The sequence below is a fragment of the Moschus berezovskii genome, chromosome 3 (assembly GCF_049115385.1).
Source record: "Moschus berezovskii isolate FMDL1 chromosome 3, NW_MosBer_1.0, whole genome shotgun sequence".
Lineage (NCBI taxonomy): Eukaryota > Metazoa > Chordata > Mammalia > Artiodactyla > Moschidae > Moschus > Moschus berezovskii.
Window position 1 is genome coordinate 80,506,343 of NC_142462.1, and position 15,158 is coordinate 80,521,500.

Below are 15,158 nucleotides of genomic sequence, written 5' to 3' on the forward strand. Positions count from 1 at the left end.
GGAACACAGTGTTAGCAAGCAGGATTAGCAGACTGCTAAGGTGTAGTAACAGAGACAATTTGTTAGCGTGTGTTCAGAAGAGGGGTAGGTTGGCTAATCGACATCAACATGCCATCTGCTTGGCAGGTGTATCTCGTCAGTGAAAAATCTCGGGGCAAGGATTAAATGAGATATAAAGTATTGAGTACAAAGTCTGACATGAAATAAGCTCTCAATAAATGCTGCTGCTGCTAAGTCACTTCAGTCGTGTCCGACTCTGTGTGACCCCATAGACGCCAGCCCACCAGGCTCCCCCGTCCCTGGGATTCTCCAGGCAAGAACACTGGAGTGGGTTGCCATTTCCTTCTCCAATGTGTGAAAGTGAAAAGTGAAAGTGAAGTCGCTCAGTCGTGTCCGACCCTTAGCGACCCCATGGACTGCAGCCCACCAGGCTCCTCCATCCATGGGATTTTCTAGGCAAGAGTACTGGAGTGGCTTGCCATTGCCTTCTCCTCAGTAAATGCTAGCTGTTATTATTATTACCAAAGAGAGTTCTCACACCCAGATGTTACTACCACTTACATGACCAGACTAATTACTGTTACTGTGATTCAAGGTGCACCAAGCCATGTTCTCATGCAACTACCCAGGCATATTTTTCCCTCCAGGAGGGGATGATCAAAATAACTTCATGCAGCCATATTTCTCTTTGCACATTGATATGTAAATCAGTAAAAAGACACTGGACATCTCTTTGTGGGCAGCACGATCAAATTATTTTGCCTGTGGAATGGTAAAATAGATCTTGGATGTGGTGATTTTATCAAGGTATGGCTGTCTCTTGAAGCAAATTTGGACCATGGGTCTTTTCTAATCAACAATTTAGCTTATTTCCCTAACTACCATTAGCAGGAGTATAATTTTCAAGTGGGTCCCAAATTCCCTAAAGCACATTTCATAGCCCACAGTAAAAAATGCATTTTATAATGTGATCCAGAACATATATTGAAAAGTTTCATGAAACAAAATACCTACCCTTATTTCATTAATTATCTAAAATCAGAATTCTGGGCCAACAGTCACTGTCCTGGGATCCACATATGAAAACTGATTGTACTTCCCTGCTTAGTCTATATTTTTTTCCCTCTCAGTTCATTCCATTGCTCAGTCTGAACTGCCATGGTCTATGCTTTACTCATATCCTCCTCTTTCATCCATGACTCCTGGCCAGCCTTGAGCTCTCAACATCAGTATAAGCTCACCTACTTCTTATGTCTACAGTAACGGTCAGTCTTGCTTGGAATTTTCCAGGATACTTTTAATATTTTTATTCTATGACCCTTGGCTTTGGATCATATATGTTCATTGGTCTAAGTCCTCTAGTTTGCCCTGGCCTCCTCAATTCTGACCTCAGCTTCACACAGAGGATGTACAGTGACCGAAGAAACTTTTCTCCATATTAAATGTCCTCATTCACTCACTTGTGCCAGGCACTGTTCTGAAGGCCACCAACTTCAATTTGCCTACGTTTTGTCCGTTCCAGTCTGCCTCTATTTTCTAACAGGAATAGTCTCTATTATAAGACAGAATAAGTCTTTTTCGCTTAGTTCTTTGAGTGTGTATATGCTATTTTCAGTTGAGTTCAGTTCAGTTGCTCAGTCGTGTCCAACTCTTTGCAACCCCATGAATCACAGCACGCCAGGCCTCCCTGTCCATCACCAACTCCCGGAGTACACTCAAACTCATGTCCATCGAGTCGGTGATGCCATCAAGCCATCTCATTCTCTGTCGTCCCCTTCTCCTCCCGCCCCCAACCCCTCCCAGCATCAGAGTCTTTTCCAGTGAGTCAACTCGTTGCATGAGGTGCCCAAAGTATTGGAGTTTCAGCTTTAGCATCAGTCCTTCCAATGAACACCTAATTAAGGCTTTCTGGGCAGTCACAGACTATCCCTCTGATATGGTTCTCTTTTCAGCCTGATGATTGCTTTATTGTAGACAAAGGGAAATAATTCCTGGAGTCAGAGAACTATGGACTCAAATCCTTGTGCCACCTGATTTGTAACCTAATCAAAGTTTTGCAAAGATTAAATAAAATAAATAAAAATTATACTGTACTATCTGAATGTTTAGTGAGGCATCTAGCATATGATAGGTGGTTCAGTTCAGTTCAGTTCAGTCGCTCAGTCGTGTCCGACTCTCCGCGACCCCATGAATCACAGCACGCCAGGCCTCCCTGTCCATCACCAACTCCCGGACTTCACTCAAACTCATGTCCACAGAGTCGGTGATGCCATCCAGCCATCTCACTCTCTGTCGTCCCCTTCTCCTCCCGCCCCCAACCCCTCCCAGCATCAGAGTCTTTTCCAGTGAGTCAACTCTTTGCATGAGGTGGCCAAAGTATTGGAGTTTCAGCTTTAGCAAATAATAGGTGGTAAGTAAATGTTAATTCATTCTCCTTACTTTTTTCTAGTTAGTAATGCATGAAGATAAAATAGAGTATGGTAGCATGGTAATGTTCAGTTCAGTTCAGTCGCTCAGTCGTGTCCGACTCGCCGCGACCCCATGAATCACAGCATGCCAGGCCTCCCTGTCCATTACCAACTCCCAGAGTTCACTCAAATTCATGTCCACAGAGTCGGTGATGCCATCCAGCCATCTCATTCTCTGTCGTCCCCTTCTCCTCCCACCCCCAACCTTTCCCAGTATCAGAGTCTTTTCCAGTGAGTCAACTCGTCGCATGAGGTGGCCAAAGTATTGAAGTTTCAGCTTCATGGATGGTAATGTTAGCAGGTTTTAAAGCCTTACACTGTGCTAAATACATCTTGTGCCTTATCTGAGCTAATTTTAGAACAACTCAACAGGATTCCTTATCATTTTACAGATGAGGAAAGTTGAAGTGCAAAGAGATTAAAGAGATGGCTGAGTTCACAAAATTAGTAAGATGCAGAGCTATATGTGAATCTTCAAACTAGAAAGACATTCAGACTTCTGACTCCATTTATGGTATGAGATCCATTGGGGGTCAGAATTCCCTATAAATTAAAATCAGATTGCTTATTGCATACATAATGATATTTCTTGCCTCTCCCCAAGATTCTCATCTAGATTTCTTCCTATTATCCCCTACTCTCTATTTGCTTAGGACCATCTGGGAAAATCTTGGGCTTGATGTAGTTGGAAGGGGCTGCTGAAGTTTATGATAAAAAAAAAAAAGAAAAAAGTTATGAACCACTTGACTATTATTTTTCCACTCACCATTTTGCACAGTTGTGCAGCACAGTATTAAATGTTCTGAACTGACTCAGACAAGGCCAAGTAGATACAGGCTCTGTCTGGGCATTTAGTTTACTGCTTAGCTCACAGAGCCACCTGCCTTGATGTTACAGCTTCTCTAACACATTTTTGTCAGTTCTAAAGGCCATGAGGTTAGAATGTGCCTAGCCACAGCACATCTCTTTGCTTTGGATGGTAACCAGTGCTTTTCCAGCTGTTCACTTTTTGCTGTCTTCCTTCTTTGTTTCCACACAGCTTGAGCTTTTGAGCTTTCAGCATTCATGATTTATTTTTAAGCTGTTAGACCAAATCTAGAATTATCATTCTATCATTTCAGAGGACTTCGCTTTGTTCATTTTCATACTTACGTCAAGTCCTGAGAGAATAGCTTGGAATAGAGTCCTCTTTAAAAATATATCTGTGGTGATATATGGCAGAAACCAACACAATATTGTAAAGCAATTATCCTCTAATTAAAAATAAAAGAGAAAAAAATGTATCTACAGCTATCTATCATCTGTCTATACCTGTCTATCCATCCATCCATCCATTGATCTAGCCATCCATCTCAGAATTTAACATCTGATAAGACATAGTTTTAATTATCTCCATTTAATACATATATCTATACATTTTTCTTATTAAACTGAATTTATTTTTTAAATATGGAAAACATGTCCATGATTCCAAAAGCAAAACCATACAAGATAGATTCAGAACAGTCTTGCTTTCAGGCCATCTTCACCCTGCTTCCTCCCTCCCTTTAGATATAATAATTTTACACTTTTGAACAATTAAAAAAGTATAATATACATACAGTGATATATTCACATCATGAGCATACAGCTTGATGATTTCTCACAAATTGAATATACCCATGAACCCACCATGTAGAATATTTCTAGTGTCCCAGAAACTGTCCTTTCCACACCTAAGCCTCTCTTGTCTCTAGAGACAACCACTTTCTTGACTTCAGATACTAGGTTAGTTTTACAACATGTAGAACTATATATAAATGAGTGAAGCAATACCTTTATGAGATCTATCCACATTGTGGGTGGTAGAAGTATTTGCTTTTTCATTGCTGCTTGTGTATTCTATTGTATTAAAAGACACATACAAGAATGTTCAAGAAGCACTATTTGTTAAAGCAAAAAACTAGAAACCAATTTCTCCATCAATAGGAAAATGGATAAATTATTGTATACTGTATGTGCATTTTAATGCACATATATATTTCTGGTGGGTATATTCTCAAGAATAGAATTGCTATAGTACGTATGTGTTCAGGATTTAGTATATATTGCCAAAAAGTTTCTAAAAGTGGATGTTCCAGTTTACACTTCATCCAGCAGTATATAAGAATTCTATTTGTTCTTCATCTACCAATATTGTCTTAGTAATATTATCTGTTCTTATAGGTATCTCACTGTACTTTTACTTTGTTTTTCCCTAATGAATAATCATTTGTATTAGTTTTTAGTTTATTCTTTTTTGCAAAAAGGGGAGAAATATATATAAACACCTCTTTATTGCATAAAGGGTAGCACTCTCTATACATACTGTTTTCTGTTTAGTGTATTACTTTTTCACTTATATATATTGAAGATCCCCATGTAACATAGTATGTCAAGATATTCCTTATTTCTTTCTACAGCCACACACTATTCAATTGTGTGAGTGTATTTTAGCATCTTTAGTCAATCCCCTGTTGATGGGCAGTTAGCTTACTTTCAAACATTTCCTATTTGAAATTAAGACTTGTGTGTAGGTCTTTTCATTGTTTTGCTACTATACCATTGAGATAGAACTTAGAACTTGCTGTGTCAAAGGTAAATGAAGATGTGATTTTGTTAGATATTGCCAAATTTCCTTCCATCAGGATTATGACATTTTATACTCCCACAAGTGACTGGTGAGACATGCATCTATATTTTATGCTATAGACTATTCCCTTAGCATATTAAATAGGCACTGGTAAAATTTTTTTTAAGAATCTTTAAAGTAAAAGTTTTGATTACCTATAATGCTAAAATCTCATAGGCACTTTAATTTTCCTTTAGTGTGTAAAAATTTTAAATGAGTTAATAATGTAATATGTATTCTTGACTCACAGATGTAGTCAGACACAACTGAAGCGACTTAGCACGCATGCACCGCAGCAGTTGATGAGACTGCTGTACTACCACACCCCAGGGAGTATTATGAACTTCAATTTGATAGAGCTTATCAGTTGCTTCATGCTTAATTTGCACAACAATAAATATCTGTTCTAATTTTAGCAGGTATTCAACACATAGCTCTTCACTTGATTAACGCCTCAGAGTTTCCTATAAAAATGCATACTTGCTCTTTTTCAATTTAAAAGAAAAAAATTTTAATATAAGAAAGAGAATATATCTGTTAAGTGCAAAAATGTCAAGTTCTTAAATTTTCTCCTTTATGCTTAGGATTTATGAGATGACCTGCATGATTAGCTAGGTACAGTTTTGTCACCAAGAGATGGCTCAGAATTGTGAGCAGCTGGTTATCATTTCTTCAGCTCTCCTCTTAAAGCTTCTCCAAATAAACACGCAATCTAAAGACAGTGTGCTCTCTATGAAAACTGGAACAGCAAATCCCTTCATCCTTCTTACAAGATATTATTACCCATAAACCCCTTTTACATAGTAATTGTGGAGTTCTCATTAACTTTGTGCATCTCAGTGGCTCTCAGGATGAGACCCCAAACCAGTAGGTCAGAACCATCTGAGAACGTGCAAGAGTGCATGCATACTCAGTTGCTTTAGTCGTGTCTGACTCTTTGAGACCCTATGGACTGCAGCCCACCAGGCTCCTCTGTCCATAGGATTCTCCAGGCAAGAATACTAGAGTGGGTTGCCACGCCCTTCTCCAGGAGAACATGTTAGAAGCAACCTTGATGTCCCTCAACAGATGAATGGATACAGAAGATGTGGTACATTCATAAAATGGAATATTATTCTGCTATAAAAAGGAATGCATTTGAGTCAGGTCTATTGAGGTGGATGAACCTAGAGCCTATTATGCAGAGTGAAGTAAGTCAGAAAAAGAAAAACAAATATCATAATGCATATAAATGGAATCTAGTAAGATAGTACTGACAATTCTATTTGCAGGGCAGCAAAGGAGATGTAGACATAGAGAACAGACTTTTGGGCACAGAGAGGGAAGGAGAGGGTGGGGTGATTTGAGAGAGTAGCATGGAAACATATACATCACTGTATATAAAATAGATAACCAATGGGAATCTGCTACATGACGCAGGGAACACAATCTGGTGCTCTGTGACAACCAAGAGTAGTGGGATGAGTTTGGGAGGTGGGAGGGAGGTTCAAGAGAGAGGGGACATATGTATACCTATGACTGATTCATGTTGCTGTATGGCAGAAACCATCACAATATGATAAAGTAATTATTCTCCAATTACAAATAAAATAAAATAAAAATTCAGATTCCCAGGCCACATCTTGAATCTTCTGTATCAGTATCTTTGCAGAAATCTGGCAGTCTGAGAGTGTGTGTGTATTTCAGTTGGGATCAAATATGTGTATTAAATTTACCCCCTTAACTATTTTTAAGTGTATCATCCATTAATGTTAAGGGCATTCACATTGCTATGCAACATTACCAACATCCATTTCTAGAACTTTCTTCATCTTGCAGAACCAAAACTATATACTCATTAAAAAACAACTTTCCACTTTAGCCCCTGGCCACCACCATCCCACTCTCTGTGAATTGGACTGTTCCAGGTACCTCAAATAAGTGAATCATACAGTATTTGTCATTTTGTGAGTGGCTTATTTAACTTAGCATAATGTCCTCAACGGAGAAGGCAATGGCACCCCACTCCAGTACTCTTGCCTGGAAGATCCCATGAACGGAGGAGCCTGGAAGGCTGCAGTCCATGGGGTCGCTGAGGGTCGGACACGACTGAACGACTTCACTTTCACTTTTCACTTTCATGCATTGGAGAAGGAAATGGCAACCCACTCCAGTGTTCTTGTCTGGAGAATCCCAGGGACAGGGGAGCCTGGTGGGCTGCTGTCTATGGGGTCGCACAGAGTCAGACACGACTGAAGGGACTTAGCAAGCAAGCAAGCAAGCAAGCAATGTCCTCAAAGTTTATCCTTGTTATAGTATGTGTCAGAATTTCCTTCCTTTTTAAGGCTGAATAATATTCCACTGTATTGCATACCACATTTTGTTTATCCATTCATCCATCAATGGACACTGGGTGGCTTCAACTTAACGATCTGTGTTTTAACCTTTTAAGCCCTCTCGGGGATTCTCATGACTTTGGGAACTACTGGTTAATAGGGAACAGAGATGTAGTGATTAATGTCATCTTGACAGAAGGACAGGGAAGTCTGGTGTGCTGCAGTTCATGAGGTCACAAAGAGTCAGACATGACTTAGTGACTGAACAACAAAGCTATATTTGATATGGTAAGTTCACCTAAATGAAGGATATGACTCACGGCAAAGAAGTATAAAATCTCTTTGCTTGGGGTAATCTCACAAGGATGCAGTATTTAACACTATAATGGCAAACAAAAAGTACTTAATAATGTTTGAAATAAAACTGTGTTACTTTAAGCAAGAATATGTATGATGATAAAGCTTTAAAATAGGCTAAACTGATCTTTGAAAAGTATAAACTGGATGGGGATGAAAACTTATCAAATTAAAAATAGAAGATGAATGAAAGAAAAAATAATGACTAAAGGGTACATGCCATAAATAACATAATAGTAAACAGAAGCATTCTAGTTTATGCTTAGCATGGAATTTAGTGAGCTGTTCATGGAATTAACATTACAGCAATTTTGAATCAGCTGAATTCTTTTGTAGTTATTAGGGAACATCTGTGGTTATATAAACCACCATAATAATGGTAGTCAAATCTCATAAAACAGAGCGTTAACCCACAGCCCGAGGTAGTCAGTCAGTTGAGGACTTCATGGTTGTTTGCAGACTTGCATAATGAGCTAAATGAGCTTTAGGATTGGGAGATTCAACTTTCCCACAAAAATCCCAGCTAGAAAATCCTGCTGAGGGCAGAGTGTAGTACTAGTCAGGCTAATGATATGATTTGACATAGGAATATTAATTCTCACTCAAGAAATGAAAATGATATATTTCATTCTAATACATTTGATTTGAAAGAGAATATGGCCCAGCTGATCATATACCTGATACCTGGCACAGATTATCTGAATGAATAAAGAAATAAATGAATAAATTTCATTAATCTTATTGAGTACCTATGATGTGTAAGCTAAAGGGAGGCCCTAGCAATTTATAAAAGTAAATAATTTGGCAGACTCTCTGGTGAGTGAGAAGTAAACGAATATCTTATTTGTTTGGTATCTCTCATTTTCACTACTAAGTTAACTGCATAACCTTGGGCAAAGTCCCCAGGTCTCAGTTTATTCGTCTGTAAAACTGGGTATGTGTGGGTGCCATGGGATGCCAAGACAGACGATCTTTAAGGTTTCTTGCAGTTTTCAAATTCTGTTTCCTAGGCTGCATTGTGGGGAAAGGGCATTCTCATGTATTAATTCATTCAGCAGTGTGTGTTGAGTGAATGTAAAGCACTGTGCTATAATTTTCCCATAACTTATTAAAATCACTTTCCTTTTTCATGGCTATAAAACAGCATGGCTAAATGTCGGAGAGAAAAATTTTCATAAATGGTCCCTATAAAACTCATACCAAAATAGCAAGCACCCTGGGGACTCTGGCACAGCCCCATGAGTGAGGTACTCTCCTACCTTCCCAGAGTTTCCAGGTCCCAAGAAGTGATCATCGGAGCACTTTTGGTGAGCACTGCCTCCTCCTGATGCCTTCACAAATCATTTTTTGGCAACAGCTGTGTAAGGACCTTCAGGCCTTTCCACTGATCAGCAGTACTGTGCAAAAAGTTTAAAAAAATCATTTCAGAGGCATTTGGTTATTTAAAGATTTGGATCTTTATAAACACATCAATCCCAAGTAATAGAGAAATAGGACTCACAGATGTTGCTTGATTTCTCTTTTTACCTAGGGATTTCCTGATATCTGTTTTTCAGTTTCCAAGTAAGTATTAAATGCTTGTATAATTTAAGTGTTTCATTTAATTAAGCTTGAAAATGTATTTAAACTTTAGATCAGCCTAGATAACTTGAAAATAGAAACAATGGGGGCAATTCTGCCAGTTCAGACTTGATCTAGAATGCCTTCCATTTCAAATGACTTAGGTGTTGGTAAATATAGTTCTAGTGGTTTCTGGGCAAACCGATTCCAAATGCTTGAATCTTTCAGGGCTATATTTATAGAAGCAAGGCTATCACATTCTATCTCTGCTTCCCATCATTTTAAAATGAGTCCATTTCTTGGGCCTGAAATGGGTGAGGAATAAGTCTTCGCTTAAAATTACAAACCAGTGCCAAGGCAGCAGCATGACATACCTAAAGAACATTTTTATTATAGCTGAACAGCACCTTGACATCTGCAATAAATATATTCCTGAAAAGTTGTGTTTGACTACTTCATTTAAACATCTTGCTACTCTCCCCGTTTATGTGCTATTGCTCTGCCACTTGAAATATAATTGAATCCAGCCATTTTTATTTGGCACAGATGTATAAAATAGATTACTTATTGTTTGCTATACTGAATGATGTCTGCACACTAGACCTAGGAGAGAAAAATGAAATGTGGTTTACATGCATGTCTACATTGGTGATTTTCCTCAGAGAAAGGGCAACATTTAGTAACTGCAAAGAGATTGACTTTGTAAAGTATGATAATTCCTTTTTAATGAATATGTGTTCCAAATGACATCTTTTCTTATGGGGGTAGGTTTCCTCTATATCATATGAGTAATTATTTAAGACATTTAGGAACATGTTCTAGATGTATATTTCTAAGTACTTAAGATGCTTAGGCTTGTTTTGCATGTGTATTGCCTCCTGTAGAACCCAAGTAGGCTAATTCTTTCTACCTTTCCTCCCTTTCTGAGAGGGAGGCTCTTTACGGACCTAGTACCTTGGAGGTGAGAACTTGCCCCAATCCCCTTCTCCATCCTGGCTGCATCTGTGCTAGCTTTCATGAATATCTTTGACACTACATGTGCCTTAGCTTCCTAGGTGGTGCTAGTGGTAAAGAATCTGTCCGGGGCAAATTCATATCAATGTATGGCAAAACCAACCAATATAATATTGTAAAATAATTTGCCTCCAATAAAAAATAAATTAATTACATAAAAAAAAAAAGAATCTGTCTGCAACGCAGGAGACACCAGAGACTCAGGTTCAGTTCCTTGGTGGAGAAGATCCCCTGGAGGAGGAAATGGCAACCCACTCCAGTATTCTTGCCTGAAAAATTCTATGTTCAGAGGAGTCTGATGGGCTACAGTCCATGGGGTCAAAAAGAGTTGGACACGACTAGGCACACATGCATACACACATGTGCTGTGTGTATGCCCAAGAGGCTTTCTGCCTCAGGCTTTGTCCAGGTCCTGTCCATGCTTCAAGCAGAGACTAGTTCCTCTGGAAACACAAACTGCCCCCATGTTACAGCCCTACATGAAATCCAGAGTGGTTCCCGTCACCTCAGGACGTACTTAAAACTTCCTATCATGTCATCACCTGGCCTTGCCTGCAAACCAGACTCATTTCTGATGGCTTGGATCACAATTCTCCAGTTCACTCCTCTTATTGTTTCTGCTGGAGCACACTTTCCCAACTCCTTCATTTGACAGATGCAAATCAGTTCTCTACTTCTGACTGGAAGCCTCGTTGATCTCCGTGCAGAGTTAGTCACTTTCTCTCCCCGCTACCCCAGTGACCTACGCATAGTGTTATCACAATACCGCATCTGTTCACTCATCCATTCTTCTGTTTCTCCCACTAAACAAGGAGCCTGTCATTTCTGTAACCCTAACCATTAAATCTTTCCCCTTATCTATGATGTCTCTAGCAATGATAGCGGCGCCTAATGTGTAGTTGTTTCTCAATAAAGGCGGGTTGCAAGAATGAATTCATTCACCCCTCCATTCATACTTCAGTCAACTTATTTTTTTTTAAGCTCTGTTACCAGAAAGCTTATTATGCTAACAGCAGTATATCTAGGGCATCTGTTTCAAAGTAATTTTGTGCTTAATTTGTGCCACTTACAGCATTTCATACTGGCATTAATATCCTATAACATCACCTTGGCCACAATATTTTAGGCAGCATGACAGCTTATGCCAAAATATGAGATGATGAGAACCAGATTATGGAACCCCAAGCAAATATTTCAGAAAGATGTACTGTATAATTAGTGGTTTATAAAAACTTTCCCAAGGTCTATCTTTTCATAGATTCTCCCACATTACAGGAGGATCTGTTTGAACAGAACTTACATCCACACTGTGCTCTTTAATGGTTGAGTCAAATGTCTCTACTTGCATTGTTAAAAATATAGTTTTCTCTTCCAAATAAGGTTTACCTGTAATGTGTTCACCTGAGCACTTTCTTATTATCAGTTGGCAAGCAAAATGAAAAAGCCATTGGACCTAGGGCTGCAAGTGCCAGCTTTGACTTTTGAAGGTATGTGGTTAGAAAGCAGATTTTTTAGTGTATGAATTAACTGTGCACAAGGCTTATCTTTGCCTTTTTTTAAGATTGCCCTTTGGCTATGCAGAGCTTAGTGCTGCAGTAGGCCTTATACTAGAATAGTAGTTACCAAGCAGAGCAATTTTACCCCCCAGGGTACATTAGGTAATATCTGGAGTCATTTTTGGTCGTTGCAATTGGGAGAGAGTGGTGAGTGATGATAATATTACTTAGTAGAGGCCAGAGATGTTGCTGCACCTCTTACATTCAAAATTCAGCACCCCACATTCAAAATTCTCCAGCCTGAAATGTCAGTAGTGCCAAGATTACAAACCTTGTAGTAGCCACTAAGGAAGACAGGATGGAGGTTCCTTTAAAAATCTAAAAACAGACTTACCATATGATTCAGCAGTTCTACTTCTGGACACATGTTTGGAGACAAACATGATTCAAAAGGATACATGCACCCCCAGTGTTCATTGCAGCACTATTCACAGCAGCCAAGACGTGGAAACAACATAAATGTCCATCAACAGAGGAATGGATAAAGAAGATGTGGTACATACATACAATGGACTATTACTTGGTCACGAAAAAGAGTGAAATAATGCCATTTGCAGCAACATGGATGGACCTTGCGATTATCATACTAAATGAAGTAAGTCAGAGAAAAAAAATATAATATGAAATCACTAATATGTGAAATCTTTGAAAATGATACAAACGAACTTATTTACAAAACAGAAACAGACTCACAGACTGAGAGAATGAACTTATGGTTGCCAAGAGGAAAGATGGGGGAGAGGGATATATTGGGAGTGTGAGATTGATATGAACACACTTCTGTATTTAAAATAGATAACCAACAAGGATCTACTGTTAAAAAAATAGCAATTTTTTGTAAAGAATACAATTTTAAAATTCTAAAAATGTATTATGGGCAAAAAAGAAAAGAAAAACCCTGTACTAGGGTGGATCAAGAAAGGTGAAATTAGAAGCTGAAAAGGGAGAATCTGCGATGCCTGTGATTGACTTTTCTGTTGTGGTTTGTTGCTCGTTCCAAGGGATGATCGTTACAGGCAGCTCTCAACATACGGCTGTAGGCTACTCCAAGGCCCGCTGGAGAGTCTGTCTCACTGCAGTTGGCTAAGACTCTCTCATATAACATAATACAGTCACAAGAGTGATGACCATCACATTTATTGTATTCTCTTGATTAGAAGTAAGTCACAGGTGCCACCTGCACTCAGGTGGAGGATGTTATAAAAAGCTGTGGACACTCAGAGGTAGGAATCATAAAGACTACTCTGGGATTCATCCATGCAACATGTTCTCTCTTTTTGTTGGGGGGGCGGGTCTGCACTGAGAGGTTTGTGGGATCTTAGTTCCTGGACAAAGAATCAAACCCAGGTCCCCTGCAGTAGAAGTGTGGAGTCCTAACCACTGGACCACCAGGAAATGCCTATTGCATTGCTACCTGGATGGCAGGTATGGTGCTTTGTGCTGTGCAAACCTGGTTAAGCAACACAAGGTTGTAAAGCTGAAGTGAAGGAGTGGCCATCTCTGCCGGTCATCATGGTCAGATCAGTGGTGGGCCAATGTGACAGTGCCAGGCCAATTACAGCTGGTCCACTTACTCTTTCCAACTTGGGCCACCATCAGAGACTGACTAAAACCTACAGAGGCAATAGCTGCACAAAAACAACAGCTTCCAGTCAGCTCCCCTTCTTAGCTAGGAGTCTGGTATCTTGGACTAACTGTTGAGTGAGTCCAAATCCACTATAAGACCTTCATTTCCCCCGCATCTCACAATGGTATTAGGTCAATTCTATAATGTCTCTTCTTCCATAATACTCAGAGAACTCTATTCCCCTCACCAAGCCCCGATACAGGTAAAGTTCCATATTAGAATCAGAATATATCAGCATATCCTGTGTGCTTATCACTGTTCCAGGGGCTATGGTCAGTAAAATCTAGTATAACATTATACTCCCACTAGAATATAATACAGTAAATACAGTTAATATAATAAAATACAACCTCTCTGTTTTGTTTACTGCTTTACCCCACAGGGTTGAGATTGTTACCTTGCATATAGTAGGTAATCATAAATATTATCTTTGTGAACTATGTATATATAAATAAAAGACATGTATATACATATATCTATCTGTTTATCTGTCTCCTTTATTATTGCTTATTGTAGCATTTAGAGGTATTTTGTTTCTAACTTGACCCTATTTTCTTATTCAGAACATCTCTTGGGAAAGGCAGGATGGATTACTGTTTAAGTAGTACATTGTCATTTCTAAACTCCAAGGAAAGGGCTCCATAGTTCCAACTGTTATCCAATTAATACAATACAATACAACATGATATATAGTATAAATTTCCCATTTTGCCTAGGAGATTCTATCTATATAGCTATTTGTCTATCTAGTCCCCTAGTCAATTGGGTTTCTTAATCAAAAATTATCTTTAGGACCCTCAGCATGTATATCTCGCTTATTTCCACAGACTCCCCCATTATACAGGTGTCCATTCTGCCCCCTCTTTGCTATTTGTTTTCATCGCTGTTCATGTCATCTTTAATGGTTAAAATTATTATTATACTTTACTATACTTTTTATACTTAAAAAACTTTTTATTATACTTCATGGTTTTAAAGGATTTTATTTACATAACGAACTTTCTGTTGGTTATAAAGTCAAACATGTTTCCTGTTTTATTCAATGTTATCTCAGTTTTTGTAAAGAATTTTTCTGGAATTGGTAAACAAGTCAGGGACATTAGAAACTAAGGAGACAATGTCCATCTGCTAGAAATCACAGTCCACAATTTAGGGAGTAACCCACTCTGCTTTCCCCTCAGGATGTTCTGAACTGGAAAATAGTCCTGCCAAGCTGGACACTAAAGGTATTTAAGCACTAAAATGAGCAACAAGTAAGGGGATAGAACATTTGTGCTCAAGATAAATACATGCAAAGTTTGTAGAAAATATCAATAAAAATCAGAAAAAAGTGAAAGCAAAAGTTGTGACCGACTCTTTGGGACCCCATGGACATATAGTCCACAGACTTCTCCAGGCCAGAATACTGGAGTGGGTACCCTTTCCCTTCTCCAGGGGATCTTCCCAACTCAGGTATCAAACAGGTCTCCCACATTACAGACAGATTTTTTACCAGCTGAGCCACAAGGGAAGCCCAAGAAGGCAGGAGTGGGTAGCCTATCCTTTCTCTAGCGGATCTTCCCAATCCAGAAATTGCACCCGGGTCTCCTGCATTGCAGGCAGATTCTTTAC